The sequence below is a fragment of the Triturus cristatus genome, chromosome 8 (assembly GCF_964204655.1).
Source record: "Triturus cristatus chromosome 8, aTriCri1.1, whole genome shotgun sequence".
NCBI lineage: Eukaryota > Metazoa > Chordata > Amphibia > Caudata > Salamandridae > Triturus > Triturus cristatus.
Window position 1 is genome coordinate 270423569 of NC_140591.1, and position 26864 is coordinate 270450432.

A 26864-nucleotide genomic window follows, 5' to 3' on the forward strand; every position below is an offset into this window, starting at 1 on the left:
CACCAAGACCATAAAACAGGCCCAAAAACAGGCAAATAAACAACCCACACACCGACCATACAGAGCAGCACTTTGGGTACTGCCAGATTGCCCTATGGGCAGGTCTGGCCCTGGTTCTGGATTAAGTCCACAGGTAATCCACAGGGTAGGATCTTCTGGACACTTGAACGCATGTTCACCTCAAGGCTTGAAGCAGGACATGAAGAAAGGCCCAGCAAAACCCCCTAGTTTTTGAATTGTGCCCCCATACAAAACCCCAATCAGAATCTGGGCACAAAGCCTATTTCATGAATAAACATGAGTTTGCACCAGAAACTGGATTACAACCCTGGTGCAGACTGTGCACCCCAATGATTTTACTCCTGTGATTTTACTAGGTAAAATCTGGAAAAAATCAAGCAGCGCATCAGAACTGGTGTGAACACATGAAATTTGTGTGTTATGCCCAGTTCCACGGACTGAAAATTAGAATCGAGTGCAAGTTATGCACACTGAAAATACCGAACTCCACACAATTGTAGGTGTATATTCTCCACGCAAATGATCCCCACAGTCATAGCCTTGGCTAGAAAATGCTATTCCAAGAAACTAGGAAAGCAGGAAGTGTTGGGAGGCAATCAGCAATCGAGTACAGTAATTATTTCAGTGTAAAAACACTATTATGTTTTCACTTTTTTATGTCTGATGTTAACAAAGACCTTTTGATTTGAGTAAAATTATATATCTAATATACCTACTTTCTGGGGCTTTCAGACAGTCCTCTTTGTTCATTGGTCTGTTGTTGTGTCTTTCACAATTTAAATTTGCCCACTACAGCATACAACATGGAACAATGGGTCAACTCACTTCAGTCTTTTGCTAACTTCACTGTGAGTGACCGCATTCTTCTGTTTTACAAAGTGCACATCTGCATACAAAGTAGTTCCCGTCAGTGCCAGGGATAACTATGTCAATGTGTGCTTTTTAAGACTAAAACATTTTTATGCTGTCTTCCCAATTTTCTGCTAAATTTGAAGAGTGCTGACAGCTCCCACAAAACTATGTTAATAAAATCATGACTAAGAGGCAACAGCTGGCAAAGTCAACACCAGACTGATTGGCTTTGCCAATGCTTGTTATATTTTCAATCAAAAGAAAGATCTTAGCATTACATTATTAGTCTAGGGATGCCAGCGAGATGGCATAAATATTTTAATAAATATTCTTTGCTTGTTGAAAAAAAGGAAATACATTTTATTTCAAACCTTTGCTACATGCAAATTCTACTTTATGTGAATGAAAGCAACTTAGTTGTCTTCAGTCTTTTTCATTATGTACCTTTTTCTTTCCACCTTCTCTTATGATCAGCTTCAGCCACTTCTCCCTATGCTTCTGATAATCTGGACAAAGGAGCAGACATTGGTTAAGTGGCTTCTTAATCTTCATATTGCATCAAGGGATCCAAGGACTAAATCCATCACCAAATAAAATGCGGCATCTCTCTCCTAAGGGGTGGCAAAGACATCCATGCTCTTGAAAACTATGGGGCATATTTACAAGGAGTTAAGGCCACCATAACGTCACTTTTTGCAACGTTCTGGTGACGTTAACACACAAGGCGGCGTTAAGCCATAATGTGGCTTAACGCTGTCTTGTAAATAATGCCCCTATCCACGCAGCACTTTGTGTGAAAGGGGCGTGCAATGGGTGTTGCAGTGGGTGTTCCGCCGCAACACCCATTGCTTTTTGATGCTGCCCCATATTTACACGGTATAGGGCAGCACCAAAAATACCGCCAGGGAATACCCGGTCTTAAGCAGGCAATACGAGGAGAAATGTTTTATTTCTCCTCGTATTTTGCTCTTTCCACGTGTGCTGCATTCTTCAGCACACATAGATAGAGCAAATCGCCTGAAAAGATTGTTTATGTGCAGAAAGATATTATCAATTGCCCCTGCAGTGTAGGCACCCTATCAAAATGGTGCTAGGGTGCCTGTGCTAGCACTACGCATCTTTTTTAGCGCTAGGGGTAACGAAGGGGTGCACCACATTCTTGTGAATACGGCGCATACCTGTATTTTGAAATTGTCGGAGTGCGGAGTTACCAATTTTGGCGTAACACCTCGCTCCACCAGTTTCTTGTGAATATGCCCTGTTGTCTTTAGAACAGATGGCAACACATCCCTAATTTAGCTCTAATTGCCTACTTTTTCAACAATTATGTTATTTAATTTTTGTGAGGTTACATTTCAGATATCTTACAATGGCTCTGCGTACAAGTGGTTGAATTTCACCTGGAACGGTAAGCCTGGGTAGAATTCTGCCGCCCACAATTCTAAGTGTCTCTGATCCTGGAGTTATTGGGTTTACCAAATGTGAATCAATGGATTCCAGGCCCTTAAAGATCAGACCCTGTTGTCTGCTGAAGGGGCACAGGCAAGATATGTCCTGACCTGTTTCCACTCCATCGGCCTTCTCGCTGTTTTCTTCCTAGAATCAGAGAAAAACATACAAAAAAACAGGTATCTCTGGTCTGTGTGGTGGTTCATCATCCTGGAGAGAAAACTCATGATTGTTGGTTGTTGATGCAGGAATATCATCGGGAAACAAAGATTCTGCTCCCCCAGTATCCTTGCACTAAAACCCACCACACTGGTATTCAGAGCCCGTCTATTCATGCACACCATTCTTTAGTAGCATCAGTTTCATTCTCACCATAATTGTGCATATGCCTACTATTCCTTAAAATTAAATCTGACACAGCCGACTCATGCATGCTGCACAAAATTAAGGAGTAATTCTCCCCAAGCACGTCTCTACAACACAGCCTCGTCAGTCTTCCAGCTGTATATTTTTTTCAAAGACAGAATCAGACTTGGATATGATAGGGCACGCATTGGGACTCTCCCCGATAACATCATTATTGATAAATACACAACAGACTTTTAAAAAGTATCTACAAAGAACAGTGTTCACTATTGAATTGTTGTTCAAAGAGAGACTATTCACTTAAAATACCCAATGTCTGAAGGTGCTAAATGGCATGCTACCTGCAGCCATCAAACCGTGGTGAAAACTTTACAGATAGCCCATCTTCTGAAGCTAATGAAGCACATACACATATGTGAGTACCTGGTGTGCACAGTCTTCTATCTTATGTAGAAATTGTCATCCTGAGACCTTTCAGTTAAAACTCTCAAGACTGCTTACAATACTTAGTATCTACTATGTACAATCTTTGTCTTGTTGGAAACTTTTTCTGCAGAGCCAAAAAACTTGTGCTGAACATACTGGAAACAAGTCATCAACTGTCCCCCCTTTATACTGCAATTTGGCCCCAGAGGATGCGGTCCCCCAGGGCCCAAAATGGGTGCAGGGAGGAGTTCTCCACTCACGGCCCTCCCTAAATATTTGTTCAGACAATGGCAGGCCACCTTTTTTTATTTTTTTTTACGGGAGTACAGCAGAATCGCAGCAAAAACATCTGAGCAAATTGGCCCAAGGGAAAAAGATACCTGGGCCAATCAGAAGACTCTAGTTTCGTGAGAGTCCCTTGAACCCAACCGTCCAGATATACTAATATTTTTTACCTCACTTTTTAAAAACTAATGGACAGATTTACACCAGCTCACAAAAAGCGCAGTCAATGGACCAAGATCTAGCTTCTTGCCTAATTTGGTGTAATTCAGTTTGGTAGTATTTGAGGTAATGCTTCTTAAAAAAGTCTAGGGAAAATGAATAGGGATTTTGCGTTTTGGCACCTCATTATTTCTCAACCCCACTTGACGGATCACCCCAAAACTTTCCATGCACAAATTAGATAAAAATGTGAAATGTTTTGTAAAGTTTCGTGGAGATTTGTCAAATGGTGCTAAGGTTATTAGCAGAACAAAAAAGATATTTTCTCTGGCTGACCTAACTATAACTACCCAGTGGCAACCACCACTCTGTAGTTATAGTTAGGGATGACAGAGATAGGAATTCCTTGGATTTTTGATTGCTAATAACTTTGCCCCTGTTTGATGGATCACCATTACACTTTGCGAACATTTTGCTTTTTCTACATTGGCGGACAATGCAAAGATTTGTGGTGATGCGTCAAGGGGGAACAAAGAAAAAAGGGAGAGCCCCAAAACGTGTTTTTCTCAAATGCATTTTCAATGGACTTTCCTGGACTAGTTAGACAGTCGCAGCCCCAAAACAGCTGGACGGATTTTAATTACATTTGACTGGAATATATATTACTGTGTGGAAAGGATTCCTTTTGTTATTTCAAGTGATTTGGTTTGCAGTTTTTCAATTATAAGGCACAAAAACCGAGGCCTTGGTATGCCGCTGCAATAACGCAGTACTACTGTGATACATAGAGATGACAAAATACAATATGATTGGCTGATAAAAGCCTTTCCAAAATGAAAAGGCAGCCATCTTGATTAAAACACAGTTTTAATTTGTTGTGTGTTTGAAAATAAAATGTAAGTGATCACTTTTGATGCACATCACAGGAATAAAGTAGCCTCTGTAGAAAATTGTGCAGTGGAAGGGAAAGTCAGTTTTATACATTCACAGCTTTTTTTAAAAAAAAAATGAACCTGTATACAACTTCACTACATGCCAATCCACTCTCTGCCAATCTACCGACCCCTCTCCACAGTATGCTATTCCACTGTAAGCCACTCACTGTATCCCACTCTAATCTACATCACTCCACTCTATGCCACTGCACTGTACAGCACTTCACTGTACGCTATTCCACTGTCCGCCGCTCCACTCTACGCTACTCCAGTCTACACCACTCCACTGTAAGCCACTAGCTGTACCCCAATCCACTGTATTCCACTGCACGCAACTCGACTATACGCCACTCCACACCACTCCATTGTACAGTATTTCACTGTATGCCACTCCACTGTACACCACTCCACTCTACGCTATTCCACTGTATGCCACTCAGTGTACCTCAATCCACTCTATGCTGCTCTGGTCTATGCAACTCCACTGTATGCTACTAAAGTGTACCTCAGTCCACTGTAAACTATTCCACTGTTAGCAACTCCACTGTACGTCACTCCACTCAACCCCACTCTACTGAATGCTATTCCACTGGCCACCACTCCACTCTACTTCACTCCACACTGTTCCACTGTACGTCACTCACTGTACCTCACTCTACTCTACACCAGTCCACTTTACCACACTCCAGTCTATGCCACTGCATTGTACACCACTTCACTGTGTGCTATTCTACTGTACACCACTCTACTCTAATGCACCACACTGAATATCAATCCACGGTACGCTTTTCCACTGTACGCCTCTCCACTCAAGAAAGGAACAGGACTTCCTTTGGAAACTTCAATATTCAACACCGCTCATGCTCAGTCACCCAACACAATAGTATCACAACCAATCTTACTCAAGGGATACTTGCTATACGCTCAACCAGTGTAACAGAAATACATCGATAGTAGAACATATATTTGATTTTTATTAAAAGGATTTTTTTGTAAAAAAGTTAAAAAAACATCGAGCAATTAAAAAACACAGGTTATTACATAAAATACATTACATATATAACCTATATACCACAATAATAGCAGCAAGCAGCCAAAAACGTAATCTTTGCTACCATATACAAGACAATATACAACACAAATGATGAGAGAAGAAAAAGATAGTACACTTTGTCATAAAGAACACATTTGTGTATAGCATTATAAGCACTGGGATCCGATATATAGACGTTGAATATCTGTGGTTCCAGCCAGCCCCACAAATTATGTATCAAAGGCGTCAACGCGTTTCGATGGTGTTGTCCAAATTTATACCATCTTTATCAAGACACAAATAAAACTCTCAAAGCTTAAACAGGTAGTTGATCCTATTTGTATTCCTCAAAAGTTCTACCTAGTTGTTCACCCCAGTTTGAGGCAGCTTGTTCACCAAAGTGCGAACACTCGCTTCTGATTTCTTCTTACCACTTCCAAGATTAAGGAACCAGTCTCGTTAGGACACAATAAGTAGTTTATTAATCACAACTCTCCAAAGTGCGTTAGTGATACTTTACAAATTGAAATCCTTTATTCTCACTGGAGGGATCTGTTGAAAACTGAATAAAAGTTTCAAGTTAATTTGTTTCCCAATATATCATTGGATAGCCTTTAGGGTATTAAATCAGTGCCATTCATCAAGTAGGCCTGCTGTTCAGGACTTCAAAGTTCCTCATTGATCTCCGTGGTGCCTCTCCACTTAATACAACTTCACTCTACTCTACCCCACTGGACTCCACACTACACCACTCCACTGTACGCTACTGCTCTCTACACTACTTTACTCTACGCAAATCAACTGAATGTAACTCCGCTCTGTGCCACTTCACTCTATACTATTCCACTCTATTCCACTCCCATCTATGATATTCCAGTATACACCAACTTCACAGTTTGCCACTCCACACTGCCACTCTATTGGTGCTACTCCACTCTAAGCTATTCCACTGTATGTAACTCCACTCTATGCCACTCAAATGTATGCTATTCCAGTGTACCCCACTCCACTGTACAACACACCAGTCTATGGCACTCCACTGAACACCACTACACTCTACGCCACTCCGCTTTATGCTGTCCCACAGTACACCACTCCCCTCTATGCCACTCCACTCTAAGCTATTCCACTGTATACCACTCTACTCTACGCCACTCCACTCTCCACTATTCCATTATATGCTACTCTGCTCTACGTCATTCCACTGTACACCACTCCACACCACTATGCTATGCGCTATTCCACTGTACACACCGCCAGATATTGTGGGAGATCGTTCTCCTATGTCGCTCCCTTCCACTTGAATAAACTATCTTTGCATTTCCGATTATGCTCGAAATTCGGAAAGTTCAAAAAGCTTTTAAAAACATGGCTATTCTAGTCAATTGGTCTAGCTCAGTTGTTGCTTCTGGTCTGTATTTAGCCTAGCGCCAAGATATTCCTACGGGGATGATTTGTTTGCCCTATATCAAATACAGCAAACATAACACTTCACTCTTCACCTCTACACTGTACACTACTCCACTCTATGCCAACCCAAGTCCATGCTGTTCCGCTGTGCCTCACTCTAGTCTACACCACTCCACTGTATGCCACTCCACTCTACGCTATTTCACTCTACATCACTACAATGTATGCCACTTCATTCTATGCTGTTTCACTGTATCCCACTCCACTGTACGCCACTCCACTCTAGGCCACGCCAATGTATGCCACATTAATGTACACTACTGCACTCCATGCTGCTACACTGTAAGTCACTCCACTGTATGCCACTCCACTCTACACTATTCTACTGTACCCCACTCCACTCTCAGCTGTTCCACTATGTGCCACTACACTCTACGCCACTACACTCTACGCCACTACACTCTATGCTAATTCATTCTAAGCAACTTCATTGTAGGCTACTCCACTCTATGCCATTGCAGTGTATGCCACTCCACTCTGCGCTGTTTTAATGGTACGCCACTCCAGTCTATGCTATTCCACTGTATACCATTCCACTCTATGCCACTCCACTCTACACCACTCCATTCTACACAACAATGCAATACGCCACAACACTTTATGCTATGACACTCTACGCCATTACACTCTACAATAGGACACTCAACTTACGACACTGCAGTCAATGCCACTCCAGTCTATGGCACTCCAGTCTACTCTGCTCTTCTACCTTCTACTCCACTGTGTAGCCCTCCACTCTATCAAAGTCTACTCCAGTCTATGCTACTTCTGTGTACAACACTGTAATCCTCTCTCTGCCACACTACCACACTCTACTTTACTCTATAAGACAATACGCAATTTCCTCTACTCCACTCCACCACAATTTACTTCTCTCTAATCTATGTAATGCTACTCCACACTACTCCATTACTGCACTGTATGCCACTCCACTCAACCAGACTGTATGCCACTTGAACCTACAATGCTTTATGCCACTCCACTGTACCACACTGTACTCTACTTTATCTTACCCCATTCTACAACACTGTACTCCACTCTATGCCACTTCACTCTACAACAGTTTCCTACACTGTACAACACAGCATACCACTCCACTGTACGACATGCCACTCCATTCTATAACACTGTACTCTAGTCTGTGCTACACCACTACACTGTACTCCAATCTATGGCACTGTACTGTACGACATGCCACTCCACTGTATGACACTTTACTCCACTCTTTGCTATGTCACTCAACTTGACTCCTCTATATGATACTTTACACCACTCTGCACCACTTCAGTCTACCCCACAACACACTACTCTATAACACTCCACTGTACTCAACTCCACTGCGCTCCATTCTACGGCACTCCACTTTATGAAGCTCTACTCCATTTTACTGTATGATACTCCACCAAACAGCACTGGACTGTGTGATTTGAAACACATATTTTTTTAAATAAAATAAAAAATATTGAAATTCTATTGAAAAAAACAAAGGATAAGGATAAGTCATAGTCAGAGAATGTATTTATTCTTTTTATAAAAACCCAACTTAAACTACACAAACATTCGAAATTCAAAAGTTATAGTTATAACTTAAGTTTATAATTTACGCATCACCTTAAAAAACTTGGTAACCACACTACATTAACTATAATTCACGCCTTCTCCATGCACTGCTTATACTCTTTTATATTATATCACTTATACTATCTATAGTAATAGCATTTATAATAAGACTTATGATATCTCACATCACATCATTTGTGAGAACATAGTGCATGATAGAGTGGTGAGGTAAAGTTAATGTAGTGTTCGGACGCCCCCTTCCATGCGTCTCTTAAGGCACCGAGGACCTCATCCCCCAGGACCGGCTTACAGACTGTGTCCCCAGGAGCCCACAGTAGTTTACCTGCCCTCAACAGTGTGGGCAGGGAAACCTTTGTTTGCTACCCCCTGGTGGGAGCATTTTGAAGTCCCTGCCTAAGAAATGTGTATCTGCTCTCACTCATTGGGAGCTTTATAAATGCTCTCAACGGATGGGAGCAGACTTCTGTTTCCCTGCCCGTGCTCGTGTGGGCAGGGAAACACATATTGCTCCTGCCATGAACAGCTGCTCCCGCTGGGCGGGAGAAATGCCGGAGTCCGCAACATCAGGGGAACTGGCTGGGGCCATCAGGGAATCCCCTCACAGCCCCCAACGTGTTGCTTGGTGGGTGCCCTGGGTGGTCTCCGGGGCATCCACCCAGAAAGTAAAGAAGCCCCGGTGGATGGGGTCCCTGGGGCTTATCAAGACTAAGGTAGGGGGTCCGCACCCCACCTCCCCTTATAAATTGGATTCGACCCCAGAGGACGGGGTCCCCAGGGCCTATTAAGGCTTATGGAGGGGAACCATATTCCCCCTCCCCTTTTGTTTTTACATTTGGCTCAGGGGATGGGGTCCCCAGGGCTTCTTAAGGTTCAGGGAGGAGGGCCCTGTGCCCTGCCACCCCTTATATTTAACGTATGTCCCTGGGGGATGTCATCCTAGGGGCCCATTTGGACCCAGGAATGGAGAGCCACATGTCTCCTATAATTAAACTATGACCCTGGGTGATGGGGTCCCCAGGACTCCTTTAGGCTCGGGGAGATGGAGCATGTGTCCTTCTCCCCTATTATTAATGTATTTGGCCCCAGAGAATGGGGTTTTCAGGCCTTCTTAAGAGTTGAGGAGGGGTCCTCGCATCCCCCTCCCCTATAATTAAAGTATGGCCCCGGAATTGGGTCCCCAGGTCACATGTGGGCTTGGGGTGGGAGGCCAGGTGCCCCTCTCCTCTAATAATATATTTTTTAGCATCAGGATATGGGGTCCTTGGGGCCAATGGTGGCTTGAGAATGGGAGCTGCGTGCCCCCCTTCCATTTTCTTTAAAAAAGGGAAAGTCCTGGGGGATGGGGTCTCCGAGGCCAAAAGTAGCTAGGAGAGAGGGTGCCTTGTACCCCACCCCTTTATAAAAAATGGAAAGCTCCCAGGGATAGGGCCCCTGGGGCGACTAGAGGCTTGGGGAAGGAGGGTTGACAACACCCCATTCCCTTTTTAAAAAGAAAAGTCTTCCAGGGATGGGGTCCCGAAGGCCAACAGTGGCTTGGGTTGGGGGGTCGCGTCACCTTCCCTCCCCAGGCTGTGGTTTAGTTGAGGGGTTGGCTGCAGGGCCTGGAGTGCATGGCGGGCGGTTAGCTTTATGTAAGGCAATAAAATATTACTTTATTTTAAAAACAAAATCCACGAGCTATTGTTATACCCCATCAGAAAAGATATGGCTAATTAATGTTATCTTTGTCTTATGGAATTCACACTTATCTGCATTTAATGACAGACCTGCTTAGGCAAGTAAACGACATACTGGTGTAAGAGCTTTATCGTGTTTTTTTGTGTAGCTCCAATAACCAATATGTCATCACTCTAATTTAACGCATTCATGACAGGCTGTATGATACGTTGAATGATGTCTTGAAACAATTCTGCAGCAGATGGCACACCAAAACCTAGGGCCAAATGCGAATCGTCCAAATTGCGAACTCAAAAAAGGCTTTTTACATGTATCAAACCCTATTTTGCGATTCGGTAATCGGGTACCGATTCCAAAATGGGTTTAAAATTCAGTATTTGGAAGGGTAGTGTTTAGGGCATCCTTTTCAAATATCGATTCTCAGCTGTATGCATGAATGTTTTGTGACCATGAATGTGGTCGCAAAACATTCGCAATTTACCACCTACTTCAAGTAGGTGGTATAGGTGGTAACCAATTCGCAAATTGGAAAGGGTCCCCAAGGGAACCCTTCCCCTTTGTGAATGTATGGAAAAACTTTTTTTAAGATCAAGCAGTGGTCCCATGAACCACTGACTACTCTTAAAAAATGAAAAGAAAACTTTAATTTTTTTATCCAAATGCAACCTGTTTTCCTTTAAGGAGAATGGGCTGCATTTAAAAAAAAAAAAAGATTGCTTTATTTAAAAGTAATCACGGACATGGTGGTCTGCTGACCCCAGCAGGCCACCATCCTTGTGATTTTAGCGATTCCTAGGGGGTTGCAAATTGCGAACTGCCTCATTAATATTAATGAGGTAGGTTGATTTGTGGCCCCCTATGAATTGCTATATGATTACATTTGTAATAGCGATTACCTAATTGCAATTAACAAAAAATCGCAATTAAGTAATCGCTACATGTGTTTTAGACCTGGCACCTTGGCGTGGGTCTCCCTTCCATTCTTTTGCTGTTGCCTCATGTGTTTTTGCTGGTTATTATGCTTTGGGCACTGTGCCACTGCTGTCCAGTGCCACAGTGCAAGTGTTCCCTATGGTAAATTTATGTATGGATTAGTGATTCCATGATTGGCCAGTTTGGTTTTCCTGTTAGACCCTAGTACAGTGCACCAGGAGTGCTCAGGGCTTGTAGACCAAATGCTGCTGGTGGGCTTGCGGCACTGGTTGTGCCACCCACAGAAGCAGCCTGTAAAAGTGTGTCTCAGGTCTGCCATTGCAGAGCCTGTGTGCAGTCTGGTACTGCCATGCTGACTGGGCAAGTTCACCCACTTGCCAGTCCCTAAACCTTCAATTTTCTGCACTTAGTCACCCCTATGGTAGGCCCAAGGGTAGGGTGCATTGTAGGTAAAAGGTAGGACATGCCCTGATGTGTGTGGCATGTCCTAATAGTGAATTATAGCCATTTTCGTTTTTCACTATTGCAAGGCTCCCTGTTCCCCATAGGCCCGAATGGGCAGTTTGATTATTACATCTTATAATCCTAACTGACTCAGGGAACTAGGTAGAAATTCGACTTTAGTATGCCTGAACTCAGAATGATAAAATACATCATTTAGTGAAGTTGGTTTTAACATTCTGTGTTTGAAAATACTACTTTTATAAAGTAGGTATTTTCTTGTCTAACCATCCAAGCCTGCCTCTGCTAGGTTGTGTATTCCTTGTCTGGAGTTTGAGTGACAGGGGCTGGGGGATTCCAGGAGACAGGGTGGGTCAGCACAGGGCTGAATAGAAAGATCTGCATGTAGATGGGTGGGAGGAGTTGCACCTGGGAACTAAATAGGGCTGTGCCTTCCCTCCACAATGCTGGCTCCACCTCCTGTGGTGCGTCTGATGTCTCTGCCCTGCACTATGAAAGGAAAGAAGGAGTCATGTCAACAAAGTGCTCCAGGACTGATGAGAACTGGTTTGGACTAGGCAAAGGCCTCTCTGCCTTCAGAGAACAAAGAGAAACTGAGTATAAATATTGGGACCCAAACCCAAGAACTTTAGATCACTTTGGGAAACAAGAAGAAACCTTTGCTGAGGAGAGGAACCAGAGAGACTGAGGAGAGCCTATCCCTAAGCTGAAGTGCTGCTTGGGGGATTGGCCTGCAGTGGTTGCCTAAACTGCCGAAGAAAGGAGAGAGGAACTTTGTGTGTACTTTCATCAACTTGTAAAGGATCTCCAAGGGCTTGAAAGAGCTTGCCTCCTGCTGAAGTCTCAGGGACAACAGACTTCACCCACCAGCTCCCCAAGAGTTCTTCTGGAAGTGCCTGCCGCTGTGCGAGGCTTTCTGAAGGACTGCGTGCCTCACGAAAAAGAAGCGTGTTGCCTCCGCAGCTGCTGTCGTCGCATCGCCGAAGAAGACGATCGGCGTCGCATCAGACCCCGCCGCATCAACAGAGAAGCATGTCGCCACCGCTGCGGTTGTCGTATCGTTGCTGAAGCGCCTCGCATCACCAGAGAAGAGGATCGACGTCGCATCAGACGCCACCGCATCACCGGGAAGTTTGTCGCAGGGCCTTTCGCGGCTTAGAAGAATCGTGGAGACGCCGCACGGCAGTCGGGCGTGCACACATCGTGTCGCATTGTACCAGATCTTTATCGCATCACGGCATTGCGTGCCGCATCGCCATGGAAACGCAGTAAGAAACCGACGCATCACCTCCCCTCGCAGAGAAGAACCGACGCATCCCCTACGCATCAGTAGGGACCCGATGCATCACTGTTCTTGCGTGTAAGGAACCGACGCATCACCTTCCCTGCAACACTTTCGTTGTGTAGCATTATGCATCCTAAGGTACATTGAACTCAAAGTGTCACATTTTAACATCTAAAGAGAACTAAGCTAATTCTACCATTTTAAGTACAGTATTGTGGATTTTTTGTCGTTTGTGGTCTTGTGTTAAGTCTATATAAAGAATACTTATTTTTAATATACAACTTGTGTGGTGTCCATCTGTAGTGTTGTCACTGGGTTACTGTATGTGTTCACAAATGCTTTACACACTGCCTCTGAGATAAGCCTGTCTGCTTGTGCCAAGCTACCAAGGGGGTGAGCAGGGGTTATTTTGGGAGTGTACCCCATTACCCTGACTAGACGCAAGGGCCCCTATTTGGTCAAAGGTACCTACCTCTGCCAACTAGAGACCCCCAAATCTAACATTGGTGGTCAGTGTTGAGGATTCTGGACTTGCATTTGTGACTCATATACAGTGATTGGTGAACACTACTAGTGAGTGCAGACCAAACGCAACAACATATTTTTGGCATTATTATAATCATTAAATTTATAAGGCGCGGCAGCTACCCAAAAAGGGTTTCCCGGAGCGAGCCAAAAGAGTGTGTCGCAGCTTTGTGGGATTACTGGTTGAAAAGCCAGGTTTTTAAAGATTTGCGGAAAAGGGCGTAAACCGTTTTGTTTCGGATGGTTAAAGGGAGTGAGTTCCAAAGTGAGGGACCTAGGTAGGTGAACAATCTGCCTCCCATCCAAGATAGTTTGATTCTGAGTACATAGAAGTTCCCTTGAGTGGAGGAGCGAAGGCAGCGGGTGGGTACGTAAGGGCTGACTAGAGATTATAGGTATTGAGGAGCAGATCCTGTTTTGATTTTAAACATGTAGCTCAGGGCTTTGAACTTGATTCGGTACTCAACCCTGAGCCAATGCAAGTCCTGTAGATGGTTAGAGATGGAGGTAGCTCTGGGAACTCTGCAAAGTAGTCTTGCAGCAGAGCTTTGTACCATCTGTAGACTGCAAGTCACTGCCTTGTTGGAACCGAGATACAGAATGTTTCCGTAGTCCAGTCTTGAGGTGATAAGAGCTTGGACTACTATTCTCTGGGTGTAATCAGGTAACATCCATAAGATCTGTTTGAGCCACTTCAAGATGGCGGTTACCTTAACTGCTTGATGGTGCATAGTAAGCGATTCATCGATGGTTATGCCTAGATTGCGTACTTGACTGGAGGGACGGGGAAATGCGCCCATCTCACTGGGCCAATGTTGTGGTCCCCAGAGATCTTTGTTTTTTGCCAAGGATCACAACCTCGGTTTTCTCCCCATTAAGTTTTAGATGATTAGTATTCATCCATGCTGCAATTTTCCTTGGGCCTAGCTGAAGGGGGGATGATCCGTCCGTACTTTCCATGGAGAGAGAGAATATAATTTGGGAGACGTCTGCGTAGGATAACAGAGTCAGCCCAATATATTCCTCAATGTCGGTTAAGGGTTTTACATATAGGTTACAAAGTAGAGGACTAAGGATGGTAGATTGTTTTTCCTGGAATTTTCTATTTTTGCAAAGAACTGCCAAGTTTAATCAACATGGAGAAAGCAGCATCCATAGCATCTGTTGATTATGATTGGGAAGAGGAGAAACTGGAATGCTACAATGTGAGACAGCTCAAGCACTTCTGCAGGGAATTTAAAGTCTCAATGACCGGTCTCTCCAAGAAGAATGAGTTCCAAAAGGTGCTGAGGTCCTGGGTCGAAGCAAGGAATACCACTGAGGATGAGGAAGGGGTTGAGAACGCAGAGGAATAGCTGGAAGGGCCATTTGGTCCAGGGGGAAGGAGAGCAACCTCCCCAGCATGTAGCAGTGTTTCTGCCAAAGGCCTGACCCCAGAGGAGTTGGCGGACAGGAAGGAGAGTAGGATGCATGAAATGGAGCTGGCCAAGCTCAAGTTGGGTGGGCAACTGGAGTTAGAGAATAGGAAATTGGCCCTAGAGGAAAAGAGAATGCAATTGAAGAATGAGAAAAAGTTGAGGGAGTTGGAGTTGAAAGCGAGGAGCTTAGAAATTACTCCCTCTGGTGGCAGCACACCGTCCATGACTGATGAAGCCAGGGTGTATATTCCTAAAGATGTGGTAAAAGAGTTTTTTTAAGAATGATGACATTGGGCAGTGGTTCAAAGCCTACGAGCTAGCCACGTCTTCCCACCGGGTCCCTGAGAAGGATTGGGGAGAGGAGTTGTGGGGGCGGTTCCTTACTGAGGGGCGGGATACACTGTTAGACTTGCCTTCTGTAGTCCATAATTCTTATAGCCACATGAAAGATGCATTGATGTCCAGGTATGGGTTGACTCCTGAATTGTATAGGCAGAGGTTCAGGAATTGCAAGAAGATAGAGGGCAGTACCTGGGTAGAATATGTCACTTTTTTTCTGCAGAGCATTGGATGGTTGGGGGAAGGGTAGCAAAGTGAATGATTTTGAGGCGCTCTTTGATTTAATTGCATGGGAGCGCTTGTCAAGTAATTGTTTTCCAGAGCTATGCCAGCACCTGATTGATAGTAGGCTGACATACCCTAGGAAGCTTGCTGAGGAGGCAGACCGCTGGGTGAGCACCCGGGTCCACAAGGGTCACGTGGGAGACTCAGCCAAGAGTGGGCAGGGTCCCCAGCAGAAGAGTTGGGGGGACAAGGGTAAACAGAGGGTTTCCAGAAAGGGCCCCAAAGTAATTCCCAAGGGAACTGAGGGCAAGGTTCCCAGCCTCCCCCTGAGAAGAAGCAAGGGGCTCGACAGGTAAACCTGTTCAAAGAGGGCCCATAACCTGTTTTAAGTGTGGCCTAGTGGGTTCCGTGCATGGGATCCCAAATGTCCCCAGTTTGGGAAGACAGAACCCACTGGTGCAGCCCCCCGGCAGTTGGCTAGTGTAGCCCTGGGTGAGGAGATGGGTGCCCAAGGTGGGTGGGGTCCCGCAGAGATGTCCCTTGTCTCGTTAGGAGACTGTGAGGTGGTTCCCAGGATCCAACTGCCTGATAACACTTAGAAGTACAGGCAGTGGGTGACCATCAATGGCCATAGGGTGGAGGCTCATAGAGACACAGGAGCCAGTGTGACGGCTGTCAAGTGTCACCTGGTATCTCAAGAGCAGGTTGTCCCCAATGCATTCTACCCAGTTGTTGCCGCTGACAACACAGAAAGCCACTGCAAGGTGGCTCAGATTCCCTTTGAGTGTGGGGGTCTCTGGTACCTTCAGGTAGCTGTGAGGCCCGCCATGCCTGTTGACTGTTTGTTAGGGAACGATTTGGAGAGCTCACCTTGGGCGAAGGTGGAGCAAAGTGCTCATTTGGAGCTGTTGGGTCTGCCTGACTGGGCGTTTGTGACCACACGGTCCATGGCAGCCAGTAACGGTGCTCAAGAGGACCTGGAGCCTGAGAGGGAGGCCCAGGTACCTGCCTTAAAGAGAAGAGGCAGGGGGCGCGGAAACTGGCCCCCGAAGTCCCCACGGCCCAGGAGGATCAGACCCTGAGGGGGATGCCTTGGAGCCTACAGGGGAACAGGTAACTGAACTGGGGGACCTGCCTGAGCTGACCCATTGGCAGCAGGAAAGAGAACCCTCCAGGAAAGAGTTCTGTGAGGAGCAGAACAAGTGCCCTTCTCTTGTGGGTTTGCGGCAGCATGCTGCAAGCCAGGCAGCAGGTGATCAGTCTGGATCACATTGGACCTACTGGGAGAATGGTCTCCTGTATAGTGAGCCTAAGGTTGCTGAGCCTGGGTCAGCCTTTGTGCTGGTGGTACCCCAGCGCTTCAGAGCCTTCCTACTGGGGCTGGCTCATGATGTGCCATTGGCAGGACATTTGGGGCAGGACAAGACCTTTGAGAGGCTTGTCACCCACTTTTATTGGCCCCAAATGCACAAGAGTTCAGACACTCATTGCAGGACATGTCAGACTTGCCAGGCAAGTGGAAAGAGTGGGAGGAAGCAAAAGGCTCCTCTCCAGACGTTCCCTGTGGTCAGCACCCCCTTTGAGCGGGTGGGTATTGACATTGTGGGGCCACTGGATCCCAAGACAGCCATGGGCAACAGGTTCATACTGGCCTTGGTGGACCATGCCACCCGGTACCCGGAAGCCATACCTCTGAGGACAGTGACGGCCCCCGTGGTAGGACGGGCACTGATGGGAATTTTCTCCTGAGTGGGATTCCCTCGAGAGGTAGTGTCTGTCCGAGGTACAAACTTAATCTCCAAGTATATGAAGTCCCTGTGGCAGGAGTGTGGGGTAACCTAAAGTTTACCACTCCTTCCCACCCCCTAGGAAATGGGTTGGTTGAGAGATTCAACCGAACCCTAAAAGGCATGATTATGGGTTTTGAGGAACCTATGAGGCGTAAGTGGGACGTCCTCTTACCATGCCTGCTCTTTGCATACCGTGAGGTGCCACAGAAATCTCTAGGGTTCAGTCCCTTTGAGCTTCTCTATGGTCACCCACTGAGAGGACCTCTGAGTTTGGTCAAGGAAGGCTGGGAGCAATCTCCCAGGAAACCTCCCCAGGATGTATATAGCTACATGCTGGCCTTCAGGAACCAGACTAGGTGTTTGAGGCAACTCGCTGAGGTGAATCTGGAAGCCAGCCAGGAGGTGATGAAGCGGTGGTATGACGAGAATGCCACTCTGGTAGAGCTTCAGCCTGGTCAGAAAGTGTGGGTCATGGCCCCAGTGGAGCCCTGCGTGCTCCAGGATAAGTTAACCAGACCATTTGAGGTGGTGGAGCGCAAAAGTCCTGTTACCTACTTGGTGGACTTGCGTTCTCCCAGGAACCACTTGCGGGTCCTGCATGTCAACCGCCTGAAGCCCCACTTGGAGAGGTCCGAAGTGGGCATGCTCTTAGCGACAGATGGTGGAATGGAGGAGGAGACTGAGCCTCTTCCTGACCTCCTGTCGGCGACAGAGCAAGATGGGTCAGTGGATGGTGTAAACCTCTCTTCCACCCTGACCCCTGAGCAACAGAATGACTGCCGCCAGTTGCTGGGACAGTTTACTGATCTGTTCTCCCTGATTCCCAGTGTCACTGATTGGTGCATCCATGATGTGGACACTGGAGACAATCTTCGTGTGAAGCACAAAACTTACAGGGTGACTGACAGGGTGAGGGCTTGCATCAGGGAGGAGGTCTCCAAGATGCTTGTGTTAGGGGTGATTGAGCCCTCTAACAGTCCTTGGGCCAGCCCAGTGGTCTTGGTCCCAAAGGCTGCTGCACTGGGTGCCACGCCAGAACTCCGGTGCTGTGTGGACCACCGAGGGCTCAATTCAGTCATGAGAACTGACGCGCACCCCATCCCCACAGCTGATGAGCTCATAGATCGGTTAGGGGCTGCCCGGTACCTCAGCACGTTTGACTTAACATCTGGGTACTGGCAGATTGCCTTTACTGATGGGGCAAGAGAGAGGTCAGCATTCTCCACACCAGATGGGCACTACCAATTCTGGGTTATGCCCTCTGGGATGAAGAATGCCCCAGCCACCTTTCAGAGGTTGACATTGCAGTGTTCAGCACCAGTTGGGAAGAACATCTGCGCCACCTCTGGGAAGTGTTGATGGCTCTGCGGAGGGCAGGCCTCACGATCAAGGTGTGTAAGTGCCAGATCGGGCAGGGTTTTGTGGTGTGCTTGGGACACCAGGTTGAGAGCGGCCAGGTGGCGCCCCTACAGCCCAAGTTTGAAACCATCCTGGCTTGGGAGCACCCCAAAACCCAGACAGAAGTGAGAGCCTTTTTAGGACTCACTGGGTATTACAGGAGGTTTGTCAAGGGGTATGGCAGCATGGTTGCACCCTAGATAGAGCTGACTTCCAAGAAGCAGTCCAAGAAAGTGATTTCTTGGACTTTTGAGGCCCTGAAAACTGCTATGTGCATGGCGCCCATGCTCCTGGCACCCATCTTCTCCACAGGGAGCTTATCGTTCAGACAGACGCTTCAGAGCATGGTGTGGGGGCTGTTTTGTCACAGATGAATGAGGAGGGCCTAGATCAACCCGTAGCCTTCATCAGTAGGAGGTTACTTCCACGGGAACAGAGGTGGAGTGCGATTGAGCGTGAGGCATTTGCTGTGGTCTGGGCACTGAAGAAGCTGAGACCATACCTGTTTGGGACTCACTTCCGGGTTGAGACAGACCACAGGCCCCTCAGATGGCTGATGCAGATGAGGGGTGAGAATCCAAAGCTGTTGAGGTGGTCCATTTCCCTACAGGGTATGGACTTCATGGTGGAACACCGCCCTGGTATAGAACCCGCCAATGCTGACAGTCTGTCCAGATTTTTCTGTCTTAGTGATGAGAACTCCCAGGAGGTAGGGTAGGTCTCCCCAAATTTCAGCTGGAGGGGACACATGTTAGACCTGGCACATTGGCGTGGGTCTTCCTTCCATTTTTTTGCTGTTGCCTCATGTGCTTTTGCTGGTTATAGATGCTTTGGGCACTGTGCCACTGCTGTCCAGTGCCACAGTGCAAGTGCTCCCTATGGTGAATTGATGTATGGATTAGTGATTTCATGATTGGCCAGTTTGGTTTACCTGTCAGACCCTAGTACAGTGCACCAGGAGTGCCCAGGGCGTGTAAACCAAATGCTGCTGGTGGGCTTGCAGCACTGGTTGTGCCACCCACAGAAGCAGCCTGTAAAAGTGTGTCTCAGGTCAGCCATTACAGAGCCTGTGTGCAGTCTGGTACTGCCATGCTGACTGGGCAAGTGCACCCACTTGCCAGTCCCTAAACCTTCCATTTTCTGCATATTAGTCACCCCTATGGTAGGTCCAAGGGCAGGGTGCATTGTAGGTAAAAGGTAGGACATGCTCTGGTGTGCGCCAGAATGGGCAGTTTGATTATTACATTTTAAAATCCTAACTGATTCAGGGAACTAGGTGAAATTCGAGTTTAGTATGCCTGAACTCAGAATGATAAAACACATCTTTTAGTGAAGTTGGATTTAACATTCTGTGTTTGAAAATACCACTTTTAGAAAGTAGGTATTTTCTTGTGTACCATCCAAGCCTGCCTCTGCTAGGTTGTGTATTCCTTGTCTGGAGTTTGAGTGACAGGGGCTGGGGGATTCCAGGAGACAGGGTGAGGTAGCACAGGGCTGAATAGAAAGATCTGCATGTAGATGGGTGGGAGGAGTTGCACCTGGGACCTGAATAGGTCTGTGCCTTTCCTCCACAATGCTGGCTCCACCTCCTGTGGTGCGTCTGATGTCTCTGCCCTGCACTGTGAAAGGAAAGAAGGAGTGATGTCAACAAAGTGCTCCAGGACTGACCAGAACTGGTTTGGACTAGGCAAAGGCCTCTCTGCCTTCAGAGAACAAAGATAAACTGAGTATAAATATTGGGACCCAAACCCAAGAACTTTAGATTACTTTGGGAAACAAGAAGAAACCTTTGCTGAGGAGAGGAACCAGAGATACTGAGGAGAGACTATCCCTACGCTGAAGTGCTGCTTGGGGGATTGGCCTGCAGTGGTTGCCTAAACTGCTGAAGAAAGGAAAGAGGAACTTTGTGTGTACTTTCATCAACTTGTGAAGGATGTCCAAGGGCTTGAGAGAGAGCTTGCTTCCTGCTGAAGTCTCAGGGACAACAGACTTCACCCACCAGCTCCCCAAGAGTTCTTCTGGAAGTGTCTGCTGCTGTGCGAGGCTTTCTGAAGGACTGCGTGTCGCAAGGAGCTGGAAGCGCGACTCACGAAGAAGAAGCGTGTCGCTGCCACAGCCGCTGTCATCGCATCGCCGAAGAAGAGGATTGACGTCGCATCAGATGCCGCCGCATCAACGGAGAAGCGCGTCGCCACCGCTGCGGTTGTCGCATCGTTGCCGAAGCACCTCTCATCGCCGGAGAAGAGGATCGACGTCGCATCAGATGCCGCCACATCACCGAGAAGCGTGTCGCAGTGCCTGTCGCGGCTCAGAAGAATCGTTGAGTCGCCGCACGGCCATCGGGCGTGCACGCATTGTGTTGCATCAAGAAGAAGATGCCATCTTTGTCGCATTGTACCGGATCTTCATCGCATCACGGCGTTGCGTGCCGTATCACCACGGGAGCGCAGTAAGAAACCAACGCATCACCTCCCCTCGCAGAGAAGAACCCACGTATCCCCTATGCATTAGTAGGGACCCGACGCATTACCGTTCTTGCGTGTAAGGAACCGACGCATCACCTTCCCTGCAACACTTTTGTTGTATAGCGTTACGCCTCCTAAGGTACATTGAACTCAAAGTGTCGCATTTTAACATCTAAAGAGAACTAAGCTAATTCTACCATTTTAAGTACAGTATTGTGGATTTTTGTCGTTTGTGGTCTTGTGTTAAGTCTATATAAAGAATACTTATTTTTAATATACAGCTTGTGTGGTGTCCATCTGTAGTGTTGTCACTGGGTTACTGTATGTGTTCACAAATGCTTTAACCTCTTCGACGCCGATGACGGAACGGTTCCGTCATGCACGTCGGTTGGGCTGTGCTTATGACGGAACCGTTCCGTCATGGCCCCGCCCGCGCTCAGAACTTTCAGCACCGCGCGGGAATCCGCGCAGCGCTGAAGAGGTTAAACACTGCCTCTGAGATAAGCCTATCTGCTTTTGCCAAGCTACCAAGGGGGTGAGCAAGGGTTATTTTGGGAGTGTACTCCCTTACCCTGACTAGACGCGAGGGCCCCTATTTGGTCAAAGGTACCTACCTCTGCCAACTAGAGACCCCCAAATCTAACAATGTGTAAAAAAGGTTGTAACGTACCTGCAATCTTCTTTGAATTCCAACTGATGATAACCTTTATTTCGATCAAGGCAAGAGAACACCGTTGCATCACTTAGTTGTGTTATCATGTGTTAGGCCTGGCATCCTTTTTTTTAAAACATATTTTTATTAGTGTTCTTAACGTTACAACTTCTGTTATCAATTGTGCATAGTACATACATTTCACTACAATCGCCCACATATTAGACCTGGCAGCCTTAGGTTGGTCTTCCCCTGGACCTTTTGTCTTTTACCTCCTGTTTTTGCTGATTCTCTGTGTTGGCCTTAGCTCTCTGAGCATTTTACCACTGCTAACCTGTGCTAAAGTGGATGTGCTTCTCCCCTAAACATTATAACATTGGTGTATACCTGATTGGCATATTTGATGAACCGGTAGGTCCCTTGTGAAGTGGTATACCATATACCCAGGGCCTGTAATTCAAATGTTACTAGTAGGCCTGCAGCATTAATTGTGCCACCCACACAAGTAGACTTTCAAAACCTTTGCCATTGCAGTTCCTGTGTGTGCAGTTTACTGCCACTTTGACTTGGCATTTAAAACCACTTGCGAAGCCTTGAACTTCCCTTTTATTACACAAAAGTCACCCGTAAGGTAGGCCCTGAGTAAGCCTAAGGGCAGGGTGCTACGTAAGTAAAAGGTAGTACTTGTTCCTTTATGTTTTGCATGTGCTGGAAGTGACAAACAGGCTATTTCAGTTTTCACTACTGTGAGGCCTATTCCTCTCATAGGCTAGCATGGGAAATTCCTTAATACACTTTTAAGCTGTAATTCCTGATCAGAGTGGAGTAGCTCTTTTTTGTTTAAGTTCTGGATCTCTGATCCTCTAAAAACAGACACTTCTGGATCTTGAACTGAACCTTCTGCAGAAGGACTGCTGTGCTGCTTAAAGGACTCATCTTTGGACTGCAGACTGGGAAGGCCTACTTTTCTCTGGTGCTGCCCTGCTGCCTGCTGCTCTCTGACTCTGCTGGAGAGCTGGACACTGCCGTTCCTCCAAGTGATCTCCAAGGGCTTGTTGTCTTCCGTCCTGTTGCTTGAAACTCAGGGAATTCAAAGTCTCTACCCCTGCACCAGTGCCTGGCTCACTAGAAGAGACCCAGATACTTGCAACATGGATTTCAGCGCATCTCCTGTCTGCATGTAGCAGAACTGGTGCATCGAATCGGTGGCGGGAGTAAAATCGGAGCATCGCATCAGAACCAGTGCTTTGCCTCCAGATCGACGCATCGGACAGCGCATCGCTTCCCCTGCAGCTTGGTGAGATCAACTCATCACCTCGACTGTGTGGCAGAGCCCGGCACATCGCACATCGCCTCTCGACTCCAGCACCCATCTTCGGAGCCGATGCATCGCCTTCACTGCATGGAAAAGATCAACTAATCTATCGCTTGCGACCAGGAAAGGTACTTTGTTCACCGGGGCCTGCGTAGGTCCTATAGCCAGCCTGCACTTCCATGAGGTCGGCCCGAACGTTGACCTTGCCCCGGTTCAGCGTGACCTAAAGTAACATTTTTAGCGCTACTTGCTTCTAAGCACTTTATTGCATTTATTCCTTTAAAATTCTATATCTCAACTTCTGTAGATTTTATTTTTGTTGTTTTGGTCTTGTTTGGTTTATAATATAATAATCTATTTTTATAAACCTGTGTGGAGCTGGTTTTTTGTGGTGTATTCATTGTGTTACGGTGTGTTTGTTGCACAAATACTTTACACATTGCCTCTTTAGATAAGCCTGGCCACTGTGACCCAAGCTACCAAAGGGTATGCACAGGTTATCTTTTAGGGTGTGTATAGCTTACCCCGACTAGAGTGGTGGTTCCTGCTTGGCCTGGGTGCCTACCTCAGACAACCAGGAATCCCATTTCTAACATCATGTCAGCAATGCGTGGCCATAGATGTTGTTCTCATTCAATTGTGTTGTTAGCCTGCCGCTGTCAATGCATATGTGTACTGCTCCGTCACTGTCCTTTTTAGGCACTACGCCTCTGGGAGAAACTCATGGTGTTGGATCATTAGAATGCTCAACATTATTATGTTTATGTACCAAGTCAAGTCCATACTCAACAACTACTTGCAATTGAAAAGTGATTTGTCTATGTCTCTGAGCAGCCGGATGGACGCCCTCATTAATATGCAACTTAACTTTCAAAGTCTTAAGTTTCCCAAACCATGAAATAACAAAGGGAACTGACTAACTATTTTGTGGTGAGTATTCATGTTGTAATTCACAGATATCAGTCCCATATCAGTGGCTGTGCTGAAACTGAGTAGATAGGCACATGACGTTGTGCCGTGAAGCACATGAGTTTGGACCTTAGTTTTCTTATGTTTCATTGACGCTACAAATGAACCTTGACCTTTTTAAGGGTGTTGATGCAGCCCATATAGACACTTTGGTGTCCGATGGAGTAAGTTGCGGCAATGGAGATAATTCATTGCATTTCTCCTCAGGCATAATTTTTATCAATGCAACACTGTCGATAATGAAAGGTATCGAACAAACATTTCTTTTCAGTGTAATCTTGGACAATGTTTAAATGGCTTTGGTGCTTTGGCATGTCAATCATTCTTTGAACAAAATTTTACATCACAAGCGGCTAAACCAACATGCGCACACTTTCCAGAGACAAACATCGACATGGCACAATCATTTTCTTCACTCTCACTTGATACTGATATAGAGCTGTTTGCCGAAGATTTAGATGATGATCGACGTTGTTCATTGTCGATCTGTCTTAACTGATGTCGCCACTTGCCCTTGTGAGTGTGTGTTGAATGTTGCTTCTGGAACATTCTGGTGGCCATTGTGTCTTCACGCCATGATGCACTTACTTTTTCCTTTGCTTTGCAAGCCATCACAAAATGGTTCTTCTTCCCACAGCCTTTACATATTTGCCCACGAGCGGGACATTTACCTTCATTTAGAAACAAAAATCCACATCTTTTTACGTGTAGACATCACTTTGTGTCCTTCAGTTTTTTGTCTTGACTTACTTTTCACATTCGTGGCGGATTCATTCTGGCCACCTCTGGCCTCCATGTCAGCAGTTTGTCTAACAGCACACTGTTCAGCTCTGGCAGTCATTAACACTCGCTCCACACTAAGAGTTTCTCTCAGCATATGTCTTCTGAATGAATCTGACAAGCATCCGTCAATAACTCTCAGATGCACAGCTTCTTCATCATTAAATTCATTGCACTTACAAAGGCCGATGAGTGTGTTTAGTCTCTCCACAAATGTATCAATGGTTTCACCAGCTTTCTGACGTTCTTGGTTGAAGATGTATCGTTCATAATCACCAATAGACATTGGATTAAACTTGAGATTCAATACTGCTTTATTCTGAAGATATGTGACTTCTTTGTCAGTTCACTGCATTTTCATTATGACTTCTTTCACACCAGCACAAGCAAGATTTTTGAGATACTTGATAATGTTTTTGTTATCAGTCTCTTCAAGTGCATCATCGAAATCATCAAATGTCTCTATCCAAGCAGTCCATCTATCACCAATATTCAGCTTTTTGGCTGTATCAAACGGTGGTGGTGGTTTCAGGAAAGCGTTGAAGCCATTTCTGGGAGTGGCTGACATTGAGGGGGGAACCCTTTCTGACAAAGTCTGCTGTCCACTTTGACCTGCTTCATGCATACTATCTTTAAGGCCCTGTGCAGTTCTGGGTCAATTTGGCCATTTGATGGAACTGTGACCTCCCTCTTGGTCTCCTTGAGAGTCCTTTACTTTTCGGGAGACCTTTGGAGTTGTTCCTAACCGCCACTCAGCAGCTTTGATGGTGTGCCATTTCAGATATGAACACCTCCATAAGTTCAACCCCAGGCACTTCTTCTGGGGCTACTCTGCCCAACCCTATGGTACTACTCTCCTTATTCAGTTCTGGTAAGCAGATGACCGTTTCTTGTATTTGATTTGCTTTGTTTTTAGGCGTTTCTTTCTACTTCCTGACACCGGGGGGATCTCTGCCTCGCAGCGCTTCTGATCGCAGCGTTATCTTGCAATTTTCTGTCGCTACTTGCTGCTCTTTCAAAACCTGGTTGCATCTGCCTTTAGCGTTATCACTCCGTATTGCGTGTGACTATATATGGCAGAGGAGCACGGTACCTTGTGTACAGTCTGACCTCCAGGTTCTTGGCCACCAATATATAGATTTCTTTGCAATGCTTTTGTTGTTTTCAACTTCTCTACAGTAGCTGGAGCTGCGCTTTGACTCCACATGTGTTAAGTGCCAATTCTGTACTTTGACTGCAATACACGTGGCATGCACAACCAATTTGCTTGGACCACTGCAAACTCTCTGAGATAGCACTGTCGATCTTCGGGTTACTTATCCCCTAACTCGTTGCCAGTTGTAACATCCTCTCCAGTCTGGGTACCCACCAATGACTATGACTCATATGGAGCTTACTATTTCACAGCTTTATTCGGCTGTGTGTAGCTGTCCAGCCTGGGTACCCACCAATGACTATGACTCACATGGTGCTTTAGTATTTCACAGCTTTATTCGGCTGTGTGTAGCTGCAAACTCAACATTCTAAACCAGTCATTATTGCATTCTGCTCTAACACTTACGTAACAGTTCTATGGAGTCTATCAGGAGCCAAAAACGTTCCATCATTTCTAATTTGCAAGAAACTACAATAGTTACAGTGTTCTTAAGACTTATAGGATGTTTCATGACAAAAGTACACAGACACCCTTTTACAATGTGTCGGGACTTATTGTTAGTTCCCACTTATCTCTGTTGGAAGTTACTAAGGCGAGAATTTATAAAACCTGACCATGTCCTTCCTGAGATAACAGGGATTAGAAGTTTTCCCCCTGGAATGTGGAACATGTCAACCCTGTAATACTAGGTCCGGTTCTGCAGGTTTTCCTCCCTTTCCAGGGGAAATAACAGGTCTGAAAACCACAAACCTTTACCACCTGCATGGAGCACAGTTCCTATTTGTTCATCAGGGGGGATTTTTTTCTCTGCTCCTATGAGGAAGGACGAGGGCTGTTGGGGGCCCGGCACAGCAGCTACCTGCAGCCCCAGTAGCTCATCAGAAGTCTCTTGATCCGC